This window comes from Pleurodeles waltl, chromosome 6 (genome assembly GCF_031143425.1).
Source record: "Pleurodeles waltl isolate 20211129_DDA chromosome 6, aPleWal1.hap1.20221129, whole genome shotgun sequence".
NCBI classification, from domain to species: Eukaryota; Metazoa; Chordata; class Amphibia; order Caudata; family Salamandridae; genus Pleurodeles; species Pleurodeles waltl.
The window spans coordinates 664,329,614-664,354,362 of record NC_090445.1 but is presented as its reverse complement, the minus strand read 5'-3'; the positions used below and the strand labels follow the sequence as shown (position 1 = coordinate 664,354,362).

The 24,749-nt window shown below is 47.8% G+C and overlaps 1 protein-coding gene across 1 annotated transcript in view; it reads left to right on the top strand.

Moving 5' to 3' along the window:
- The first annotated feature begins 2,172 nt into the window (after positions 1-2,172).
- The window catches only part of LOC138300127 (octapeptide-repeat protein T2-like), a 65,922-nt gene continuing 43,345 nt past the window's right edge, over positions 2,173-24,749 (top strand). The window contains exons 1-2 of the mRNA XM_069239055.1: positions 2,173-2,308; positions 3,161-3,299. The gene's annotated coding sequence lies outside the window, so the exon portion shown is untranslated. The remainder of the gene's footprint in view (positions 2,309-3,160; positions 3,300-24,749) is intronic.

Genomic DNA, 24,749 nt, shown 5'->3' with positions numbered 1-24,749 from the left:
GGCCCGCTTGCCTGCGCCCCCAGTATGGTGCTGCGCAGCAGCACATGCAGCCCGGCCTGTAAGGTACCTGCAGCCAGCTTCTGTCCACTGCTCACCAGACTCCAGTCGCCAGCTCCAGCCCGCAGGTGGTCCAAAGAAGGGGCCTCGCCAGGAGCAGACTGCTCAGTTCAAGCCACGTGACCAGGAGGCCCGGAGCTCCCTCCAATGTAGGGATTCTTCGCCCGGGGGGATGAGGCACGGCAACACTCGCTCCCCAGGCACACAGGTTCCTTCTTTTGGCTCCGTGGGGGGCGCCGGGCTCCCGGGTTCCCCCCCGCACAAAGGCCTCAATGGCCCGACCCCGCAGCACCCAGTGCGCGCCGCACCGCCATGCCCGCCGGACTCCAGCACCCAGCCGGCCGCGGACCCACGTGGGCTCAGCTCCTTTCCGCTCCCACTGCCTCCAAAGGTCGGCGCTTCGGAGCGCCGTGTCCCGGGGCCCCCTTTAACAGCCGGATAAGCCGGGCGGTGGGTGGAGCTCCTCTAGCTCGCGTCCGCCATCTTCAATGGCAGCAACTTATCACACCAGCTTTAAATTACATCAACTTCTAAATTTTGTTTTACATACGAAGTTTAATTTCTACAGTACCTTGACTGGGTTGATTTGTTGTAATAGGGTGAGACGTTTGTTGTAATAGGGTGAAAAGTTCTCAATCAGTAGCTCAACGGTATGATCAAATCCATACCCGGCAGGTCCACCTAGCCTTTCCTACTATTGAGTTGGATAATAATTAAACCTGTTATCAGGGCCTTGAGCCCAAACAAATAGTGAATGTGTTATATAAGTTGAAGTAATTATTATTACTTTTGCACCAGATTTACACCTTACTATAAAAAACTGTGATTAGCACATGCACAGATTTTTTCGCTCACTTTGCACTTTCATTTTTTATGAAACTTTTATTACAAACAAACTGCTTATGGTAATAATATGAAAATACAATAAACTGCAACTTTTATATACTTTCAGAGCCATGTATCCTTTACATCTTTTCTTTATGGTATAGTAACGGCATATCAAGTTTTAAATATCATGCTATAATAATATTGTAAGAAACATTTTAATGTTCAAACTATAAAGCAAGTATAGATGTGAAAATATAGGTTTATTACATAATTTATATCTTCAAAGGACATATGTGGGGAGCTGAGCATTAAAATTATACTCACCTCTCTTTTCATGTGTTTTGCACCATTGACTAACAGCCACTTCAAGTGTCTTCTTTGTTTTATTCTCCCTTTCTCTATCTCATCCTTGGTCTTTCTTTCTCTGCCTCAAAATGTTGCTCCCTATATTTGACTACTAGTACCAGACCTATGTTGATATTGGTCTGTCTTAGCTTCTTCTTCTCTCATCTCTTGTCACGCCTCTCCTCTTCCCCATCTGTCTCTCAATTTCTTCTGTTTTCCCTAGCCTGCCCCCCATGTCCCTCTTACAATCCAAAACATATTGACAAAGTCAATTTATTGGCTTGCATTTTGAGTCCTGGATAAAACATTTTTAAGACTGTTGAAGTGTTAAAACAAAAAACATTGCTTTCTGTATACAGAGGAGTAGTTTTCATTGGTGCAGAGTGTGCAGTGGCACAAGGGCCCAAATCCCTGAGGGGCCTACTGAACCCTGTTTATTGCTGTACTTTATAATATAATTCAAACAGCAACGGGGGGACATTTCCATTCAAGCACGACGACCCATAACACACTTGTTTAGCTACCTGTCTGTTTACAATGCATTTATGAAATAAACACTTCAAAGTGTGGTGATTCGGAATACATTGATGACACAAAATAGGCCTATGACATTGCGATGCAACCACTCTCTAAAGGGTTGGAATGATATATCAAACAGCCAATTGCCTGAGGTGAAAGGTAACTGCTGGTCTGGGCGGAATAAAAGCCATTCCATGTATATGTTAAAGAATTTGTAACAACAGTTATTGGACAGCTGAGCTATCAGGTCAGGCCTAAAAATGAACTGTGTTGCCCTGACAAGTGTTTACAAAGTTTTTGGAAGACATTCTGACCCAGCCCTGCCCTCGCCGCCTCTCCCCACAGCTCAGCAGGAAGGGCAGGAATGCTGGCTGCTCAGCGCACGCGGATGAGGAGCAGCAGGGGGAGTTTCCAGGATACACGGATTCTGTCTCCTCCCCGAGCATGACCCTTCATGGGCAGAACTCGGAGCATTCATAACAATCCCGGCCGCTCACGGTTCCTCACAGCCGCTCGGGAGCCGCAGCGAGTAACTTCCGGCCGCTTCTGCAGACCATAGGTAGGGGGCGCTAGACGGGGTAAATCGGGGCTGAGTGGAACAAAAGATAAACGAAGGGGGGGGTGGTTGGGACGCCAATAGCTGCCGCGCAGGGGGTGCCGAACTGGATATGCAGTGGGGCAGACGCTCTGTAGGATAGTTAAGGAAGACAGAGTACTGGACAGGACAGGCAAACTGAGCTAGACAGGTGCGGCGTGCTAGGCAGAGCAATGTAGGAATGCGGGTCTGAACATGAACAGTTTGTGCGCTTGATGTGGTAGGCAGACAGCGCCGGACAGGACACAGGGATTGAGATGGACAGGATGAGTAAGAGCCGCGGAGGTGAGGGCTCACCCGTGCGGGGGACAGGTACGGGAGCCGAAAGGGCGAGTTAGCGCTGAGCAGGACCGGTAGCTAACACTAGAGAGAACAGCTGGGGAGAAGGAGCGCGCGCGTAGGAGGCCTCTGGATGGCACTTTGGGGTGCTTGAGAGTGAAGGTATGGTGACCTACCCATAGAGTATCAAAAATGGTGCGCAGACGAGGGCTGGTTGGGGATGTTTGAGAGGGCAAGAAGGTGTACTGGACAGGACAGGTAGGGGTGCCTCGAAAGACAATGGGTGATTCTGCTTAGGGGGGCAGCGGTTGCTAGGAAGGCGGATACTTCCCTAGAGGGGGCGGGCAGCGATAGAGCAGGCAGACAAGGGCCTGGGAGGGATGAGGTGGTCTTCATAAGCGACAAGTTTGTGTTGACGCACAAGAGCATAGTCACATGCCGCCGATGAACCAGACTGTATTTGTAGTAGGTATTTTCTGCGCTGTGAATTTTGAGCTGGAATAATCTTCAATGCTTTGGGTCTCTTCATTGGCACAGGGGACGCTGAGGATCCGGGCAGGGGGTCAAATCTCGAACCCTATAAGTGAGTGCCCGAAGCCCGGGAGTGGCCCCGCACAACCTGAGGAGCGGAAGCAGTGGGAAGTGTGAAAGGACAACGCCAGAAGGGCAGATATAGGTGTGTAAGAAGGATGCATCCATTCTGTCATGTACACCTTTCCCACCCTCTGCTGCTCTAATTCTCCCCGCACACTGCCGTGCCAGAGTACTTCAGTCCTGGCCGACAGCAGCACTACCCCTGCCTGTCATCTCCTGAGACCCACACGCAGCTATCTCAATGCACCCTAACCCTACCCTACAGCACCGCGAGCGCTGCAAGCCCCGGGACACTGAACACGCTCTGCGGTGCACCTCTGCTCTGTTCTAGAGCAGCAACGCCTCTGTCATTTCTTTAGTGGGGCCAACTCACAGCTGGGCCGGCGCGTCCAATACAAGCCCAATCCCGTATACTCACACATCTTAGCAAGTGCACCTCAGGCCCGGCCTGCAAGTGCTCAGAGCCACACACAGACAAACATTAATTGTCACCCGCATCGCCTTATACTGTTTGAGAATTGGAAGCCCACACATAGTTCTGCCGATGCATCGAGTCGCAACCTGTAGCTGTGTAATACTGCCACACTGCTCTAGCCACACATGACCACTCTGGCCTCTCAGACTATAGCTACATCTTCCACGTCAACGTCCTGATCGAGCCATTGAGAATGTGTATCCGCCTAGCTCCATAGCCATTTAAATAAGGAAACCAGCCGGGCCCGTACCCCTCAGGCGTCCTTTATGGGCGCAGTAAAGTGCTTCTCACAGGGTATTCCAGGGCGGCCTGCTCCCTACTTCCGTGTCTCACTTGATCCCTCGGCGGCTTTCGGTCTGGAGTGTGTGTTTAACTGTCGGTGCGCCAATGAGACTCTTGCGCGCGGGATACTTGTGTGCCAACTTCATGAGCAGCAGGAAACAGTTTGTCAAAAGTAAAGCTTCACAATCAGGGCCGGCCTTAGCACTGGTGGTGCCCCGTGCGACAATGTGTGTTGGCGCTGTAGGAAAGTACCATCTTGCCTGGCATGTTACCCCCATTTTTCACTGTATATATGTTGTTTTAGTTGTATGTGTCACTGGGACCCTGCCAGCCAGGGCTCCAGTGCTCATAAGTGTGCCTGAATGTGTTACCTGTGTTATGACTAACTGTCTCACTGAGGCTCTGCTATCCAGAACCTCAGTGGTTATGCTCTCTCATTTCTTTCAAATTGTCACTAACAGGCTAGTGACCAATTTTACCAATTTACATTGGCATACTGGAACACCCTTATAATTCCCTAGTATATGGTACTGAAATACCCAGGGTATTGGGGTTCCAGCCTGAGTGAAATAACGTCCACGTTATTTCACAGCCATTTTACACTGCACTTAAGTAACTTATAAGTCACCTATATGTCTAACCTTTACCTGGTAAAGGTTGGGTGCTAAGTTACTTAGTGTGTGGGCACCCTGGCACTAGCCAAGGTGCCCCCACATTGTTCAGGGCCAATTCCCCAGACTTTTGTGAGTGCGGGGACACCATTACACGCGTGCACTACATATAGGTCACTACTTATATGTAGCTTCACAATGGTAACTCCGAATATGGCCATGTAACATGTCTATGATCATGGAATTGCCCCCTCTATACCATCCTGGCATAGTTGGCACAATCCCATGATCCCACGGGTCTCTAGCACAGACCCTGGTACTGCCAAACTGCCTTTCCCGGGGTTTCAATGCAGCTGCTGCTGATGCCAACCCCTCAGACAGGTTTCTGCCCTCCTGGGGTCCAGCCAGGCTTGGCCCAGGATGGCAGAACAAAGGACTTCCTCAGAGAGAGGGTGTTACACCCTCTCCCTTTGGAAAATGGTGTGAAGGCAGGGGAGGAGTAGCCTCCCCCAGCCTCTGGAAATGCTTTCATGGGCACACATGGTGCCCATTTCTGCATAAGCCAGTCTACACCGGTTCAGGGACCCCTCAGCCCTGCTCTGGCGCGAAACTGGACAAAGGAAAGGGGAGTGACCACTCCCCTAACCTGCACCTCCCCTGGGAGGTGCCCAGAGCTCCTCCAGTGTGCTCCAGACCTCTGCCATCTTGGAAACAGAGGTGCTGCTGGCACACTGGACTGCTCTGAGTGCCCAGGGCCAGCAGGTGACATCAGAGACTCCTTCTGATAGGCTCCTTCAGGTGTTGCTAGCCTATCTTCTCCCCTAAGTAGCCAAACCCTCTTTTCTGGCTATTTAGGGTCTCTGCTTTGGGGATTTCCTTAGATAACGAATGCAAGAGCTCATCAGAGTTCCTCTGCATCTCTCTCTTCACCTTCTGCCAAGGAATCGACTGCTGACCGCGCTGGAAGCCTGCAAAACTGCAACAAAGTAGCGAAGACGACTACTGCAACTCTGTAACGCTGATCCTGCCGCCTTCTCGACTGTTTTCCTGGTGGTGCATGCTGTGGGGGTAGTCTGCCTCCTCTCTGCACTAGAAGCTCCGAAGAAATCTCCCGTGGGTCGACGGAATCTTCCCCCTGCTACCGCAGGCACCAAAGAACTGCATCACCGGTACCCTGGGTCTCCTCTCAGCACGACGAGCGAGGTCCCTTGAATCCAGCAACTCTGTCCAAGTGACTCCCACAGTCCAGTGACTCTTCAGTCCAATTTTGGTGGAGGTAAGTCCTTGCCTCCCCACGCCAGACTGCATTGCTGGGAACCGCGACTTTTGCAGCTACTCCGGCCTCTGTGCACTTCCGGCGGAAATCCTTTGTGCACAGGGAAGCCTGGGTCCACGGCACTCTAACCTGCATTGCACGACTTTCTAAGTTGTCCTCCGGCGACGTGGGACTCCTTTGTGCGACTTCGGGTGAGCACTGTTTCACTCCTCTTCGTAGTGCCTGTTCCGGCACTTCTGCGGGTGCTGCCTGCTTCTGAGAGGGCTCCTTGTCTCGCTCGATGCCCCCTCTGTCCCCAGACTCAATTGGCGACATCCTGGTCCCTCCTGGGCCACAGCAGCATCCAAAAACGCTAACCGCACGACTTGCAGGTAGCAAGGCTTGTTGGCGGTCTTTCTTCAGGAAAACACTTCTGCACGTCTATCCATGGCGTGGGGGATCCATCCTCCAAAGGGGAAGTCTCTAGCCCTTGTCATTCCAGCAGAATCCTCAGCTTCTACTGTCCAGTAGCAGCTTCTTTGCACCCACAGCTGGCATTTCCTGGGCATCTGCCCATCTCCGACTTGCTTGTGACTTTTGGACTTGGTCCCCTTGTTCCACAGGTACCCTCGACTGGAAATCCATCGTTGTTGCATTGCTGGTTTTGGTCTTTCCTGCAGAATTCCCCTATCACGACTTCTGTGCTCTTTGGGGAACTTTAGTGCACTTTGCACTCACTTTTCAGGGTCTTGGGGTGGGCTATTTTTCTAACCCTCACTGTTTTCTTACAGTCCCAGCGACCCTCTACAAGGTCACATAGGTTTGGGGTCCATTTGTGGTTCGCATTCCACTTTTGGAGTATATGGTTTGTGTTGCCCCTATCCCTATGTGTCCCCATTGCATCCTATTGTAACTATACATTGTTTGCACTGTTTTCTAATACTATACTGCATATTTTTGGTATTGTGTACATATATCTTGTGTATATTTGCTATCCTCATACTGAGGGTACTCACTGAGATACTTTTGGCATATTGTCATAAAAATAAAGTACCCTTATTTTTAGTATATCTGTGTATTGTGTTTTCTTATGATATTGTGCATATGACACTAGTGGTACTGTATGAGCTTCACGTGTCTCCTAGTTCAGCCTAGGCTGCTCTGCTAAGCTACCATTATCTATCAGCCTAAGCTGCTAGACACCCTATACACTAATAAGGGATGCCTGGTGCAAGGTGTAAGTACCCCTTGGTACTCACTACAAGCCAGTCCAGCCTCCTACATTGGTTGTGCAGCGGTGGGATAAGTGCTTGCAACTACTTACCACTTTTGTCATTGTACTTTTCATAAGAGAAAAATATACAAAACAAGTTCAGTGTATGTACACCTAACCAAAAAGTTTTGCTTTTCTTCTCTCACTTCTTTTCTAAGTGCTGAAAAGTACCTCTAAACTTTCTAAAAAGTTCTTAAAAAGTTTTAAAAGTTTTTTTCCCTGTTCTTTAAAAAGTTCTAAAAACTTTTTTCTCACTTTTTCTGTCACTTAAACACTTTCTAGAATGTCTGGCACAGGCCAAACTGTTGATCTGTCCAAACTTGCTTATGATCACCTTAGCTGGAAAGGAGCAAGGAGTCTCTGCATAGAAAGAGGTTTAAGTGTAGGGAAGAATCCCCCCAGAGAACTGTTGGTTAACATGCTTATAGAACAGGATAAGGCCAGAGGTGCCCCATCTGTTGAAAAAGTAGCTAATGGTTCACAATCTGATCCAGGGACACCCCTAGAAAAAGATTCAGGAAAGAAACTTCCTAGCCTGCCCACTACCAGACAACCTAGCATAGTTGGTACTGACGTAGACTCACACCATACAGATTATGTTGTCTCACATCATAGCAAGAGTATTCCTTCTCATCATAGTAGAAGTGATGTTTCTGTTAACCAAGCTGTTAGGATGCCTTCTGTAAGGGATGGGTCTCCTTCTGTTCATTCTCACCATACTTCTGTTTCAAGGAATGTCCCACCCACCCACCCAGATGACAGAGTGTTAGAAAGGGAGCTCAATAGATTGAGAGTGGAACAAACCAGACTGAAGCTCAAGAAGCAACAGCTGGATTTGGATAGACAGTCCTTAGAAGTGGAAAGGGAAAGACAGAAATTGGGTTTAGAAACCCATGGTGGCAGCAGCAGTATTCCCCATAGTCATCCTGCAAAAGAGCATGATTCTAGGAATCTGCACAAGATAGTTCCCCCTTATAAGGAGGGGGATGACATTAACAAGTGGTTTGCTGCACTTGAGAGGGCCTGTGTTGTACAGGATGTCCCTCAAAGGCAGTGGGCTGCTATCCTATGGCTATCATTTAGTGGAAAGGGTAGGGATAGGCTCCTTACTGTGAAAGAAAGTGATGCCAATAATTTTACAGTTCTTAAGAATGCACTCCTGGATGGTTATGGCTTAACCACTGAACAGTACAGGATGAAGTTCAGAGAGACCAAAAAGGAGTCTTCACAAGACTGGGTTGATTTTGTTGACCATTCAGTGAAGGCCTTGGAGGGGTGGTTACATGGCAGTAAAGTTACAGATTATGAAAGCCTGTATAACTTGATCCTGAGAGAGCATATTCTTAATAATTGTGTGTCTGATTTGTTGCACCAGTACTTGGTGGACTCTGATCTGACCTCTCCCCAAGAATTGGGAAAGAAGGCAGACAAATGGGTCAGAACAAGGGTGAACAGAAAAGTTCATACAGGGGGTGACAAAGATGGCAATAATAAGAAGGATGGTAAGTCTTCTGACAAGGGTGGGGACAAATCTAAAAATGAGTCTTCATCAGGCCCACAAAAACACTCTGGTGGGGGTGGTGGGTCCAAATCCTCTTAAAATCAAAACAAAGAAAAGAAACCATGGTGCTATTTATGTAAAATAAAAGGCCATTGGACAACAGATCCCAGTTGTCCAAAGAAAAGCACCAAGCCTCCTACCACTACAACCCCTACTGCTACACCTAGTGTCCCTACTAATAGCAGTGGTGGTGGGAGCAAACCTACCAATAGCCAATCCAAGGGAGTAGCTGGGCTCACTTTTGGTAACTTAGTTGGGGTTGGTCTAATTAGGGAGACCACAGAGGCTGTGTTAGTCTCTGAGGGGGCTATTGATTTAGCCACCTTGGTTGCTTGTCCCCTTAACATGGATAAGTACAAGCAACTACCCCTAATAAATGGTGTTGAGGTTCAGGCCTACAGGGACACAGGTGCCAGTGTTACAATGGTAATAGAGAAACTGGTCCACCCTGAACAACACCTACTTGGTCACCAGTACCAAGTAACCGATGCTCACAACAACACACTTAGCCACCCCATGGTTGTTGTAAATCTCAACTGGGGGGGGGGTTACTGGTCCAAAGAAAGTTGTGGTTGCCTCAGATTTACCTGTAGACTGTCTACTTGGAAATTATTTAGAGACATAAGCTTGGTCAGATGTGGAGTTGGAGGCCCATGCAGCAATGCTGGGCATTCCAGGGCATATTTTTGCTTTGACAAGGGCTCAGGCCAAAAAGCAAAAAAGACAGGGTGACTTGGATCCTGGAACAATGGACCAAGTGCTCCCTAAAGCTAGGGCTAGTAGAAGTAAAACACTACCTACTATCCCTCCCTCTACAGTGGATTCTACTGAGGAGGAGGAAGAATTTCCACCCTGTGCAGAACCTACACCAGAGGAGCTGGAAGCAGACACTGCTGAGCTTTTGGGTGAAGGGGGCATGCCAGGGAGGAGCTGAGTGTGGCACAGCAGACCTGTCCCACACTAGAGGGTCTAAGGCAGCAAGCTGTCAAACAAGCTAATGGGGATGTCAGTGAGTCTCACAGAGTTTACTGGGAGGACAACCTCTTGTACACTGAAGCAAGGGATCCAAAACCTGGAGCTGCCAAGAGATTGGTGATTCCTCAGGAGTACAGAAAGTTCCTCCTAACTCTAGCCCACGACATTCCCCTAGCTGGACATTTGGGGCAAATGAAAACTTGGGACAGGCTTGTTCCATTGTTTCATTGGCCTAGAATGTCAGAGGACACAAAGGAATTTTGTAAGTCCTGTGAAACCTGTCAAGCCAGTGGCAAGAAAGGTGGCACTCCAAAGGCACCCCTTATCTCACTGCCTGTGGTTGGGGTTCCCTTTGAAAGGGTAGGGGTTGACATAGTTGGCCCCCTTGACCCTCCTACTGCTTCAGGCAATAGGTTTATCTTGGTGGTAGTGGACCATGCCATTAGATATCCAGAAGCAATTCCTCTAAGGACCACTACAGCACCTGCAGTGGCAAAGGCCCTCCTGGGAATCTTTTCCAGGGTGGGCTTCCCAAAAGAGGTGGTATCAGACAGGGGAAGCAATTTCATGTCTGCTTACTTAAAGGCCATGTGGAAGGAGTGTGGTGTGACATACAAGTTCACTACACCCTATCATCCACAAACAAATGGACTGGTGGAGAGATTTAACAAAACTCTCAAAGGCATGATTATGGGACTCCCTGAAAAACTCCGCAGGAGATGGGATATCCTTTTACCATGCCTCCTTTTTGCTTACAGGGAGGTACCCCAGAAAGGAGTGGGCTTCAGCCCCTTTGAACTCCTCTTTGGACACCCTGTGAGAGGTCCTCTAACACATGTTAAGGAGGGTTGGGAACAACCTTTAAAAGCTCCAAAGCAAGACATAGTGGACTATGTACTTGGCCTCAGATCAAGGATGGCTGAGTACATGAAAAAGGCCAGTAAAAACCTTCAGGCCAGCCAAGAGCTCCAAAAGCAATGGCATGACCAGAAGGCTGTTTTGGTTCAGTACCAACCAGGGCAGAAAGTGTGGGTCTTGGAGCCTGTGGCCCCAAGAGCACTCCAAGATAAATGGAGTGGACCCCACACAATTGTTAAAAAAAAGGGTGAAGTCACCTACTTAGTTGACTTAGGCACTGCCAGGAGTCCCCTTAGGGTGCTCCATGTCAATCGCCTGAAACCATACTATGACAGGGCTGATCTCACCCTGCTCATGGCAACTGATGAGGGACAGGAAGAAGAGAGTGACCCTCTCCCTGATCTCTTCTCTTCCACAGAACAAGATGCTCTAGTGGAAGGGGTTGTACTGGCAGATTGTCTTACTGCTGAGCAGAAAGACCACTGCATAAATCTCCTGGGTCAGTTTTCTGAACTCTTTTCTACTGTGCCAGGCACCACTTCTTGGTGTGAGCACACTATAGATACTGGAGACAGCTTGCCTGTCAAAAGTAAGATCTATAGGCAGCCTGACCATGTCAGAGACTGCATAAAACAAGAGGTGCAGAAAATGTTAGAACTGGGAGTGGTTGAGCACTCTGAAAGTCCATGGGCCTCTCCTGTGGTACTTGTACCAAAACCTCATTCCAAGGATGGAAAGAAAGAAATGCGGTTTTGTGTAGACTATAGAGGTCTCAACCAAGTAACCAAAACTGATGCTCACCCTATACCCAGGGCAGATGAGCTCATAGATACACTGGCATCTGCCAAGTATCTAAGCACTTTTGACTTGACTGCAGGGTATTGGCAGATCAAATTATCAGAAGATGCAAAAGCAAAAACTTCATTTTCAACCATTGGAGGCCATTACCAATTCACAGTAATGCCTTTTGGATTGAAAAATGCAACTGCCACTTTTCAGAGGTTGGTGAATATAGTCCTGCAAGGGCTGGAAGCTTTTAGTGCAGCATATTTGGACGATATAGCTGTCTTTAGCTCCAGTTGGGATGATCACCTGGTCCACCTATGGAAAGTTTTGGAGGCCCTGCAAAAGGCAGGCCTCACTATCAAGGCTTCAAAGTGCCAGATAGGGCAGGGGAAGGTGGTTTATCTGGGACACCTGGTTGGTGGGGAACAGATTGCACCACTTCAGGGGAAAATCCAAACTATTATAGATTGGGTTCCCCCTACTACTCAGACTCAGGTGAGAGCCTTTTTAGGCCTCACTGGGTACTATAGGAGGTTCATTAAGAACTATGGCTCCATTGCAACCCCTTCTTAATGACCTCACTTCAAAGAAAATGCCTAAAAAGGTATTGTGGACAGCTAGCTGTCAGAAAACTTTTGAGGAGCTGAAGCAGGCCATGTGCTCTGCACCTGTCCTGAAAAGCCCCTGTTACTCCAAGAAATTCATTGTCCAAACTGATGCATCTGAATTAGGGGTAAGGGCAGTCCTTTCACAACTTAATTCTGAGGGCCAGGATCAACCTGTTGCTTTTATCAGCAGGAGGTTGACCCCTAGAGAAAAGCGTTGGTCTGCCATAGAGAGGGAGGCCTTTGCTGTGGTCTGGGCACTGAAGAAGTTGAGGCCATACCTGTTTGGCACTCACTTCATTGTTCAGACAGACCACAAACCTCTACTTTGGCTAAAACAAATGAAAGGTGAAAATCCTAAATTGTTGAGGTGGTCTATATCCCTACAGGGAATGGACTATACAGTGGAACATAGACCTGGGAGTACCCACTCCAATGCAGATGGACTCTCCAGATATTTCCACTTAGACAATGAAGACTCATCAGGTCATGGCTAGTCTTATTGTCCTTCGTTTGGGGGGGGGGGTTGTGTAGAAAAGTACCATCTTGCCTGGCATGTTACCCCCATTTTTCACTGTATATATGTTGTTTTAGTTGTATGTGTCACTGGGACCCTGCCAGCCAGGGCCCCAGTGCTCATAAGTGTGCCTGAATATGTTACCTGTGTTATGACTAACTGTCTCACTGAGGCTCTGCTATCCAGAACCTCAGTGGTTATGCTCTCTCATTTCTTTCAAATTGTCACTAACAGGCTAGTGACCAATTTTACCAATTTACATTGGCATGCTGAAACACCCTTATAATTCCCTAGTATATGGTACTGAGGTACCCAGGGTATTGGGGTTTCAGGAGATCCCTATGGGCTGCAGCATTTCTTTTGCCTCCCATAGGGAGCTCTGACAATTCTTACACAGGCCTGCCACTGCAGCCTGAGTGAAATAACATCCACGTTATTTCACAGCCATTTTACACTGCACTCAAGTAACTTATAAGTCACCTATATGTCTAACCTTTACCTGGTAAAGGTTGGGTGCTAAGTTACTTAGTGTGTGGGCACCCTGGCACTAGCCAAGGTGCCCCCACATTGTTCAGGGCCAATTCCCCGGACTTTTGTGAGTGCGGGGACACCATTACAAGCGTGCACTACATATAGGTCACTACCTATATGTAGCTTCACAATGGTTACTCCGAATATGGCCATGTAACATGTCTATGATCATGGAATTGCCCCCTCTATACCATCCTGGCATAGTTGGCACAATCCCATGATCCCACGGGTCTCTAGCACAGACCCTGGTACTGCCAAACTGCATTTCCCGGGGTTTCACTGCAGCTGCTGCTGCTGCCAACCCCTGAGACAGGTTTCTGCCCTCCTGGGGTCCAGCCAGGCTTGGCCCAGGATGGCAGAACAAAGGACTTCCTCAGAGAGAGGGTGTTACACCCTCTCCCTTTGGAAAATGGTGTGAAGGCAGGGGAGGAGTAGCCTCCCCCAGCCTCTGGAAATGCTTTCATGGGCACACATGGTGCCCATTTCTGCATAAGCCAGTCTACACCGGTTCAGGGACCCCTCAGCCCTGCTCTGGCGCGAAACTGGACAAAGGAAAGGGGAGTGACCACTCCCCTGACCTGCACCTCCCCTGGGAGGTGCCCAGAGCTCCTCCAGTGTGCTCCAGACCTCTGCCATCTTGGAAACAGAGGTGCTGCTAGCACACTGGACTGCTCTGAGTGGCCAGGGCCAGCAGGTGACGTCAGAGACTCCTTCTGATAGGCTCCTTCAGGTGTTGCTAGCCTATCTTCTCTCCTAAGTAGCCAAACCCTCTTTTCTGGCTATTTAGAGTCTCTGCTTTGGGGATTTCCTTAGATAACAAATGCAAGAGCTCATCAGAGTTCCTCTGCATCTCTCTCTTCACCTTCTGCCAAGGAATCGACTGCTGACCGCGCTGGAAGCCTGCAAAACTGCAACAAAGTAGCGAAGACGACTACTGCAACTCTGTAACGCTGATCCTGCCGCCTTCTCGACTGTTTTCCTGGTGGTGCATGCTGTGGGGGTAGTCTGCCTCCTCTCTGCACTAGAAGCTCCGAAGAAATCTCCCGTGGGTCGACGGAATCTTCCCCCTGCTACCGCAGGCACCAAAGAACTGCATCACTGGTACCCTGGGTCTCCTCTCAGCACGACGAGCGAGGTCCCTTGAATCCAGCAACTCTGTCCAAGTGACTCCCACAGTCCAGTGACTCTTCAGTCCAAGTTTGGTGGAGGTAAGTCCTTGCCTCCCCACGCCAGACTGCATTGCTGGGAACTGCGACTTTTGCAGCTACTCCGGCCTCTGTGCACTTCCGGCGGAAATCCTTTGTGCACAGGGAAGCCTGGGTCCACGGCACTCTAACCTGCATTGCACGACTTTCTAAGTTGTCCTCCGGCGACGTGGGACTCCTTTGTGCAACTTCGGGTGAGCACCGTTTCACTCCTCTTCGTAGTGCCTGTTCTGGCACTTCTGCGGGTTCTGCCTGCTTCTGAGAGGGCTCCTTGTCTCGCTCTACGCCCCCTCTGTCCCCAGACGCAATTGGCGACATCCTGGTCCCTCCTGGGCCACAGCAGCATCCAAAAACGCTAACCACACGACTTGCAGCTAGCAAGGCTTGTTGGCGGTCTTTCTTCAGGAAAACACTTCTGCACGACTCTCCACGGCGTGGGGGATCCATCCTCCAAAGGGGAAGTCTCTAGCCCTTATCATTCCTGCAGAATCCTCAGCTTCTACTGTCCAGTAGCAGCTTCTTTGCACCCACAGCTGGCATTTCCTGGGCATCTGCCCATCTCCGACTTGCTTGTGACTTTTGGACTTGGTCCCCTAGTTCCACAGGTACCCTCGACTGGAAATCCATTGTTGTTGCATTGTTGGTTTGTGTCTTTCCTGCAGAATTCCCCTATCACGACTTCTGTGCTCTTTGGGGAACTTTAGTGCACTTTGCACTCACTTTTCAGGGTCTTGGGGTGGGCTATTTTTCTAACCCTCACTGTTTTCTTACAGTCCCAGCGACCCTCTACAAGGTCATATAGGTTTGGGGTCCATTCGTGGTTTGCATTCCACTTTTGGAGTATATGGTTTGTGTTGCCCCTATACCTATGTGCTCTCATTGCAATGTATTGTGACTGTACATTGCTTGCATTGCTTTCTATTGCTATTTCTGCATAATTTTGGTATTGTGTACATATATCTTGTGTATATTTGCTATCCTCATACTGAGGGTACTCACTGAGATACTTTTGGCATATTGTCATAAAAATAAAGTACCTTTATTTTTAGTATATCTGTGTATTGTGTTTTCTTATGATATTGTGCATATGACACTAGTGGTACTGTATGAGCTTCATGCATCTCCTAGTTCAGCCTAAGCTGCTCTGCTAAGCTACCATTATCTATCAGCCTAAGCTGCTAGACACCCTATACACTAATAAGGGATACCTGGGCCTGGTGCAAGGTGTAAGTACCCCTTGGTACTCACTACAAGCCAGTCCAGCCTCCTACAGGTTCCACCCAAAGACCACCTCCACCACAGATCCCCTCACTACCACCCTTTAACAGTGCCCCTCAAGTCTCCATGACCACTCTCTCTCAGATGCGTTTAATTAGTTTTTATAGCTCCACTCATAACAGTGTAGGGTGTCATTGCACTTTACATTACACACAGGTTGCACAGAGACAATCAGTCGTAAGTGTGTAAATCCATCTACAAGAAATTTCACACAAGACAGAGCTCTACAAGGTGTAGGAGTCATATGTCATCCATCCTGGTAGGCTGCATACTTTAAGAGTGCTTGGTCTGAAGAAGCACAAACTCAGAATTTAAAATGCAAAACCATGGTTGGGGGGTTCTTTTTAATAATAACAATTAAATTCTACCCAGATAAATACTTTTTGCAGTGTTAGGATAATGAAAGACTGGGGAAAAAAATCATAACCCTCTAATCTACACCTTGCTGTATACTTACTGTTCTTTGATGACAGCTAATAGCTAACTGTTCTATATTAGGATTTCTACTTATATACTGCAAGAAACAAAAGGACCTGTCTGACAAAAGTAGTAAACCACTAACCTATTTGCATCAAATGCACTTTTGATCTGCATGGTACACATTCTATGCAGCAGACATATTAACTCTCTGCACTACCTTAAAACTACCTCTTGAGAAAACTCTGATCTCTCTCCAGGGAGAACATTAATCACCAGCGTTATCTTGACATATTTATTATTGCCTGAAAATTGCTGGGACAAGGAAAGCTGCAGCAGGTGCTTTAAAAACCATACTACACCTGCAAACACAGTGACCCCACCCGAAGTCAGCCCCCGGTGCGATGGCACTGGTCGCACCGCCTCAGAGCCAGCCCTTTTCACAATCCTCTTCTTGGCCGAGGCTCAGGATGTGCATAATTCATGGACCTACCTCTCCTGGTCTGTCAGAGGCGTATGTGGAGGGACTGGGTAAAAGACTCAGTTCACCTAGTCTAGGGTGTCCAGATTTTCAGAATGAAAAACCGAGATGGTCATAGACATAGAAATAGGACTTTGTTTTGTCCAGTCGGATCATTGTCACCATGGACTAGGCTAAAAAGAAGCTAAAATTAAATATGTCCTCCTAAGGTAACTATAACACGCACCCTAGCCATGCACTGCTAATAACCCCAGTTATTACATCACTCATGACATCTTCTTTGACATCACTGATAATATCACTGTAACATTTGCAGTAAAATTATTGATGAGAAAACTGTTCATGGGAAGGGTGTGAGTTATAATTACCTTAGGGCACAAGTTATAGTTACTTGAAATAACTGTAACTATAACAGTTGAATTTCTATGGTTTTGTGTGTGCAAAATCTGAACCTAAGTATAACATCCCATTGACCTTTGTTTTTTTTTGTATGTATATATATATATATATATATAGAGAGAGAGAGAGAGAGAGAGAGAGAGAGAAAACACCTACTGCCGGTTGCCAGTAGGTAGTTATAGTTAGGGCCTTGTTTCCATAGAAAAAGCATTTTTTGACTTCCCTTGGTCTTTGTCAATATTTGACGGTTCTTCACAAAATTTCCCCCAAAAAAGTGTGCCAGTGGTTCTTGTTGTGACTGGGAAGTTTTGGGATGATTCGTCTAGTGGGGGCAGAGAAAGTGGGGGGTGGTCACAAAATGTGTGTTTTCCATGCTAATTCCCATAGGAGTTTTGAACATGACTACAGCCCGAACCGCTGGACGGAATTACACCAAACATGTCAGAAAGGTAGGATTCTGTACCCAGATTACACTTTTGCATATTTGGTGTAAATCTGTTCAGTAGTTTTTGAGATATTAAAGGGGAAATACATTTATATATCAAGGGCCGCTGATCCGTCACATTTTCACGGTTATCGTGGTGAATTTGCGAATGCTCGCACCAATAGGACTGCTGTGAATGACCGGCCACCCTGGGGCTGAAAAATAAAATGAAAAGTGGAATAAGGGGTCAGGGTGGAGGTACCCTAACCCCAGGGCTGTCATATAGGGTTATTTAAGGTTCAAATTATAAGCTTAAAAATATATTTGTTCATACCAGGCAATATTCACGAATACGTTGCGATGCTCAGCACGGCCCCGGGTAATGTTGTGATGAATTTACAAATATCGGCAAAAAAAACAAAGACTTTCACTGACTTATTCATACAGTAAATCATTCACTCATAGAAGCACTCATGCACCCACTCACAGAGTCATACACTCACTTTCAGACTCACTGAGACACTCAGGTTCCTACTCACAGACCCACTCAAACACTCATGTATCCACTCACAGACCCACTCAGTTCATCACGCACCCACACACAGACCTACTCAGACACTCACGCACCCACTCCCAGACCTACTTAGACCCTGAGGCACCCACTCACAGACTCACTCAGACACTGATCCACCCATTCGCAAACCTACTCAGACCCTCATGCACTCACTCACGAACCTACTAAGACACCTGCACCCACTCACAGACCCACTTAGACCCTCCTACACCCACTCACACACTGATGCACCCACTCACAGACCTACTCAGACATCACACACTTACAGACCGACTCAGACCCTCACACACCCACTCTCACACCCAGCCTGACACTCTCACACCGACTCTCTCACCCAGAGACACCCTCTCAGACCTATCATCATACCCAGTGAGACAGACCCTGCAGCCAATTCCTGCCTCACATGGCATAAGGCCATATGTGGTAGAGGGTTCGGTGGTTATGGGGGTTGGCTGCAGGGCATGGACATAGCCAGACCCGCAGCAAAATAAAATCAGGGTTTATTAAGTGCACCTACTCACCTGTAGGGAGCTCAAGGTGCTAAGGGGGTTTGTCTTTTTAGCTTCAGATGAAAAGCCAGGTTTTAAGGTCCTTCTGAATTGAGGTAGCAATGGTGACTGCCTGAGACGCAGGGGCAGGGTGTTCCAGCTCTTTGCCGCAATGTAGGTGAAGGATCTTCCACCAGCTGAGGCCTTATGTATGCGAGGTACTTTGGCTAGTGCTTGTTGAGCGGAGCGGAGAGGTCTGGTGGGAGAGTAGAAGGTGATGCAGTGTTTGAGGTAGGCGGGTCCTAGGTCATGGAGGGCCTTGTAAGCGTGGACGAGGAGCTTAAAGTTAATTCATTTCTCAATGGGAAGCCAGTGGAGGTCTCTTAGCTGACTAGAGATATGTTTGCAGCGGGGAATGTCCAGGATGAGTCTGGTAGAGGTGTTTTGGATGTGCTGTAATTTCATCAGGTTCTTCTGGGTGGTACCGGCGTAGAGGGCCTGGCCATAGTCGAGTCTGCTGGTTACCAGGGCATGGGTTATGGTTTTTGCCGCAGTCCTTTGGGATCCATTTGTAGATCATCCAGAGAAGTTAGTGTGTGTGTGAAAGCAGGAGGGTGCGACATGGTGAGTAATGAGTCCAGGATGATGCCGAGGTTGCGTGCATTGTTTGTTGGGGAGGAGGGGTAGGGAGTTGCTGAGGGTCGTTCAGGCTGATGTGGATGTTCCCAGGATGAGGATCTCAGTCTTGTCAGAGTTGAGCTTGAGGCAGCAGTCCTTCATCCAGGTGGCGACGGCTTCCATCCCGTTTTTCGTGGCAGTTGTGGGGTTTTCAGTCCATGGTCAGTTGGGTATCATCGGCGTAGGAGACAATGTTCAGCCAGTGGTCCCTGACGATGGATGCGAGCGGTGCCATGTAGATGTTGAAGAGTGTGGGGCTCAGGGAGGACCCCTGTGGAACTCCGCAGCTGGTCTCCGTAGGTTCTGGCAGGTAAGGCAGGAGTCTGACTCTCTGAGTTCTGCCAGACAGGAAGGAGCGTATCCATTGTAGGGCCTTTTCATGGATGCCGGCTGAGTTGAGCCTGGAGCAGAGGGTGAGGTGTGGAACCGTGTTGAAGGTGGCCAATAGGTCCAGTAGGATGAGATTTACTGTACGGCCGGGGTGGAGGAGCAAGCGGATGTCATCTGTGGTGGCGAGGAGGGCAGTCTTTCTTCTGTGATTGCTTCTGAAGCCTGATTGGGAGGTGTCCAAGATGTTGTTGTCCTCGATGTGCTTACAGAGCTGAGCGTTGATGTGGCGTGTATCTGAAAATGGAGGTGCTCCATGAGGGGGGGAGTGTTCGTCTGCGTGGGTTGTCAAGTGGAGAGAGGATAGGTGTATGTTGGCCAAGCTGGTCTTTGTGGCAAAGTTTGTAGTCTCTGGAGATGGCGATGGCGATGTCCAGTGCGGATGCTGGGTTTGTCCAAGTTTCAGTGAAGAAGGTGATGTCTGGGTGGGAGGAGTCCAGTAGGTCCCAGAGTTCGGTGGTGTGTTTGTGAAGGGAGCAGAGGTTGAGGAGGATGCAGCTGAGACGCTATGGGTTGGTGTTCGATGGCTCAGCGGCTGTGGGGTGATGATGTGGTGGCAGTGGAGACAAGAGAATGGCCCAAGTGTGTCTCTGGGTGATGCGTGATGACAGGCAGTGGATCGTCCTGTGTTCAGCGCGTGGGGGGGGTTCCACACTGCAGAGATGGAAGGTCTTATAGTTACTTGAAATAACTCTAACTATAATAGCTGAATTTCTATGGTTTTGTATGAGTAAATTCAGAATTAAGTGAATATATATATATATAGCTATTGCTACTGACAATCAAACATTGGAGAACACCCTGCCATACTGGTCGGAGCTCGTGAGCAGACGCTACCTCTGTATATTGCATCGACCACCACCACACATATCTGTGGAAAAACTGAGCCACTCTAGCCAGCATTTTGTAGCCAGTAGAACCTAGTCCAGGTTCTTTCTTTGAATTCTAGAACTTGTAGACCTGTTTTATAAGGGAAAAATAAGACTACAAGTCCCAGAAATCAAAGAAAGAACCTGGATTCGAGCAGCACATCACACATGAAACTAAGAAACTTGTCACAGCTGCTTGAGTGACTGGACACATATTCACCCCTCAGTAAATTTAGCTTTGCTGCTTGAGTGAGGAAAGGCAGCACAGTAGGAGAGTTTTTGCAACCCAAATTCTGTTCCTGGTGTGAAGAAAGGGCTGGAGGAAACATGAGCAACACAAAAGGATGATGGATGGAGTGCTGAACAATACAAACACTCACCCCCAGTCACAGATCTGGGTTTAATCCATTGTTCTTTTGCTCACCATGCCACCCCAGTTTGGACCCAGCCATATGCAAATCAGTCTTAACCAGTGCTTAATTTGTGCTTGTTGTTTCCGGTGCTGAGCACCGGCACTTATTTTTGAGGGCTGGGGCTTATTCTTCTGCCTCAATCATTTGCTGCGAGCAAAAGACAGATATGGGACAGACGGAAGAAGGGAAAAACGAAAAAGCGTCACAAAGTGAGAAAGTAGAAAGCTGCAGGAGTAAGCTGAAGGGGCAGGGAGTGGCTTTATATGGATTAGAGAGGCCCCAGATGGCTTCAGCATTATGCCGCCTCAGTATTCCGTGTTCGCTCATTTAATTGAAGCAACTGCGTTTTTCAGACGAGGGCTTTGGGCACCAGCACCTTTTTATTTACAAATTAAGCACTGGTCTTGACCCTGTTCCTCATGGGAACAGTCCAGCCCGAACTGCCAAGCCAGGTCCTCCCTGGACCGGAAACAAGCATCCTGGGACCGGTTTCAGGGTATCACCCTTCATCAGCCAGGCTAGCTTGAATCCAGTGGCACAGTGAGCAAGGGATCCACGTCTGCGCATACCCTTCCCACTTAGGGCAACATTAGCAACTCAAAAGGATGATGAACGGAGTGCTGAACAATGCAAACACTCACCCCCAGCTAGGGCACTCTCAGGTAGACTGGGAGCCTGTACCTTTTCTATCCAGCCCTGCAGCACAGTGCCGGGCTGGAGAGAACACAGTGCGCATGTGTGTTTGGCCGGGCCGAGATAGCCGGCCAAACACACATGCGCACTGAGGGGAGTGCACAGTGTACTCCCCTTATCCCGTTATCCCACATGGCCCACCACTTTCATAACAAAAGAATAATAAACATAGTTTATGATCCTTTCATTGTAAACCGTTTGCAGCGGCTGTTGCTGGCGGGGGGACAATGCTCCTCGGCCATAGGGGAGGAGCAGCCCCTGAAAAAACCACAAAAAAACAGAAAAGGGCACCAGAAGCCTTCAATAAAAAGTGTTTAAACACACTTTTACCACTAAGCTGTAGGAAGCTGTAAGGAGACAGCTCCAGGGAGTTCCCTCTGGAGGTTGGCTTGGAAACAGCTCACACATGCTCAAGGTCAGACGCTGCCTTCAGACTAGACACTTGGCTTGATTTTCTCATCAAGTAATTCAAAATGTCCACCATAGACAAGGCATACTAAACATAGGTCAACCCTTCTTCTACAATAGATCATCCATTTGCACAGTTAAAGTCAAACAAATAAACTAATATCAACTCTTTATCCAGTCACTCTGCACTGCTGAGCTCAACCCTACACCCAATTAGAGCATCTTACCTAAATCAAGATGAATTCTGTACTCAGTAAATGCCAACCTCCATGAACCAAGATCAACCCTTTGCCCAATGACTGTTACAATATGTTAATTGTGATCTATTCTTCAGGTAGTAAGTGCCACTGAATGTAAAGAAGGATCAGATTTTTGCCCATTTACACCCTGCATCAACTGAGAGTAAGTCTTTACGCAACAATAACCAATGTAAAAAAGGTGGACCATTTGCACATTATCAGCCACCCTGTAACAACCAAGATCAACAAAATTGAATTAAATTACAGCCTGACATAGAGACTACTCAGTATGAAAGCAAGGGAAAATTTGGCAAACATTCCAAAGACAGCACATGCTATGGGGTTTCAGGAGTAGAGAATTATGCCCTTGACATAGCATGAAGTGGCACCATGGGCTGTACAAATTAAAAATACATTGACAGAAACCAACCAACACTGTAGAAATTCTATTATATAAAACAGACTTGTAAGACATTGGGTTGATGTTTGAGGGGAGGTGAAATCCTACTCAAGCAGCAACCACAGTCCTTGTCAGGGCGAACTCACATGCAAACCCCAAATGAACCTGTCATCAACCCTCTGGTGGGTCGGCACAGAGCAGTCAGGCTAAACTTAGAGGCAATGTGTAAAGTATTTATGCAGAATTTCAAGCAGTAATAAAGTGAAACCACAACACAAAGAAGATCCTACACTAAATTAGATGAATAGAGAACATTTTAATAAATAAAACAAGACCAAAATAACAAAAATCCAATCAGTGGAACCAATGATATACAAGTTTAAAGATTTTAGTGAAAATAGCTCCAAAAGCACAAATTGTCAACTGTGAATATCTGGTCACGCTAGACCGGGACAAAGTCACAAGTTCAGGCTGCCTGCAAGGGAGTGCAGGCTGGTTACAGGGACCCACTTAGGTTTGCTGAACACAGTACCCTAATCCTGGTTGCAAAGAGATGCCGAGTCCCAAGCAGATGATACCTGATGCAGCAGTTGTGATGCAAAATCCAGGCAAGGAGATACATCATGGGGTGTCAGTTCCGAGAAGCTCAGAGGTTGCGATGCAGGGTACTGTGTCATCGCTGAGGAGACTGTTGAAGAGAGGGGCTTGCAATGCAGAGTCCTGTGTTGAGGATGCGTCAAACATCGGATAGTTCAGAAGAAGGTGCGAGGCTTGCGATGCGGAGCCCTGCGTTGTCGTCAAGGTGCCAATGATGAGGGGCTTGAGATGCGAGGGCCTGAATCGGGGGTACATTGCACAGCAGCGGTTCTGATGAGACTGGTGCTGTGAAGCCAATGCCAAATCCTGGCACTTGGAAAGTCCATGTAGCAGAGGATATGTGTCAGTTCTCTTCTGGGTTGTGCCGCACAGCAGAGGAGATGTATTGGTCCTCCTGGGACCACAGGTTGGCAGAGCACCTTCAGGCCTACTTCCAAGGATCCAGGCCTGGGGTGGCTCCACCTGGTACAATAGGACTTACAGATGCAGAATTGTTGGTTACAAGGGACTAGCCCTTGGAGTCATTCTGGAAGTCCTGGGTACAGGTTCCAGGTTCAGTTCTTCTCAGTAAAGAGAGCAGCAGGGCAGCAGGGTAGTAAGTCAGCACATCATTACTTCAGGACAGCAGTCCAGCAGAGTGGCAGTCCTTTCAGCGGCACAGCAGTCTTTTTTCCTGGCAAAGTCTTCCACAGGTTCAGCAGTGTACTGAGGGGCTGGTGTCTGACGTCCAATATTTATACCTAGTGCCGCCCTTTGAAGTGGGAGAAGCTTCTAGAGGTTTCTGATTGAAGTGCACATGTTTACTCTTTCCCCTGCCCTGGCTCCAAACTACATGGGATATACAGCCCATTATGTGAAGGCAAGACACAGCCTATTCAGGTGCAAGTGGTGCTGTACCCAGCTCCGCCCTCCCATCCTGTCAGAGATGGCCCAATCATGCACACCTAAGCTTTCTATTTTGTGTGGCTGCTTGGGAGGAATACACAAAGTCCAATTGCCAACTACACCTAGTCATGTGGCCCAGGGACAAGCTGAAGGCATTGAATGGCTAAGGCATGAAAGTGTCAAATTTCAAAAAGTAGCATTTTCAAAATTGCAATTTAAGATCCGACTTCACCATAAAAGAGGATTTCTCATTACAATCCCAAAGACATCAAACAAGAATTGTTCACCTGTTCCCATTTGGAATTCATTCCTATTAAATGTAATAAAATAACACCAATGTTATATGGGAGAGGTAGGCCTTGTAATAGTAAGAAAACTCATTTAGGGTTTTTTCACTATCAGGACATTTAAAATGTATACATACTTGTGCTACTATTTAAATACACTGCACACTGCTGTGTGGGCCTTTTAGGGCCTATACTGGGGGTGACATTTATATTAAAAGGAAGGTGTGCACTTGGCAAAAAGTTTAGTTTGCCAGGTCGAAATGGCAGTTCAAAACTGCAGATATAGGCTGCTATGGCAGGCCTGGGGCTTGTAAAACAATACTTAAATGGGTGGCACAATCAGTGCTGCAGGCCCACTAGTAGCAAGTAATTTACAGGCTGTGGCCACATGTTGTAGCAATTTACTAGGGACTTACAAGTAAATTGTATATTAAATTAAATATGCCAAATGGGGAGAAACAAATGTTACTATGCTTTAAGAAGTTAACACATGCACTTTAGCACCGGTTAGCACTAGTAAAGTCCACAGAAACCTAAGACCAAAAAAACTAGATCAGAAAATATGGAGGAGTAAGGCAAAAAGTTTAGGGGAAGACCACCCTAAGGCAGACAGGTCTAACAAGACTTACTCTAGAAACCCTCCCAAAACTAATAGTCTAGGAATATCTCTAACCTACATAC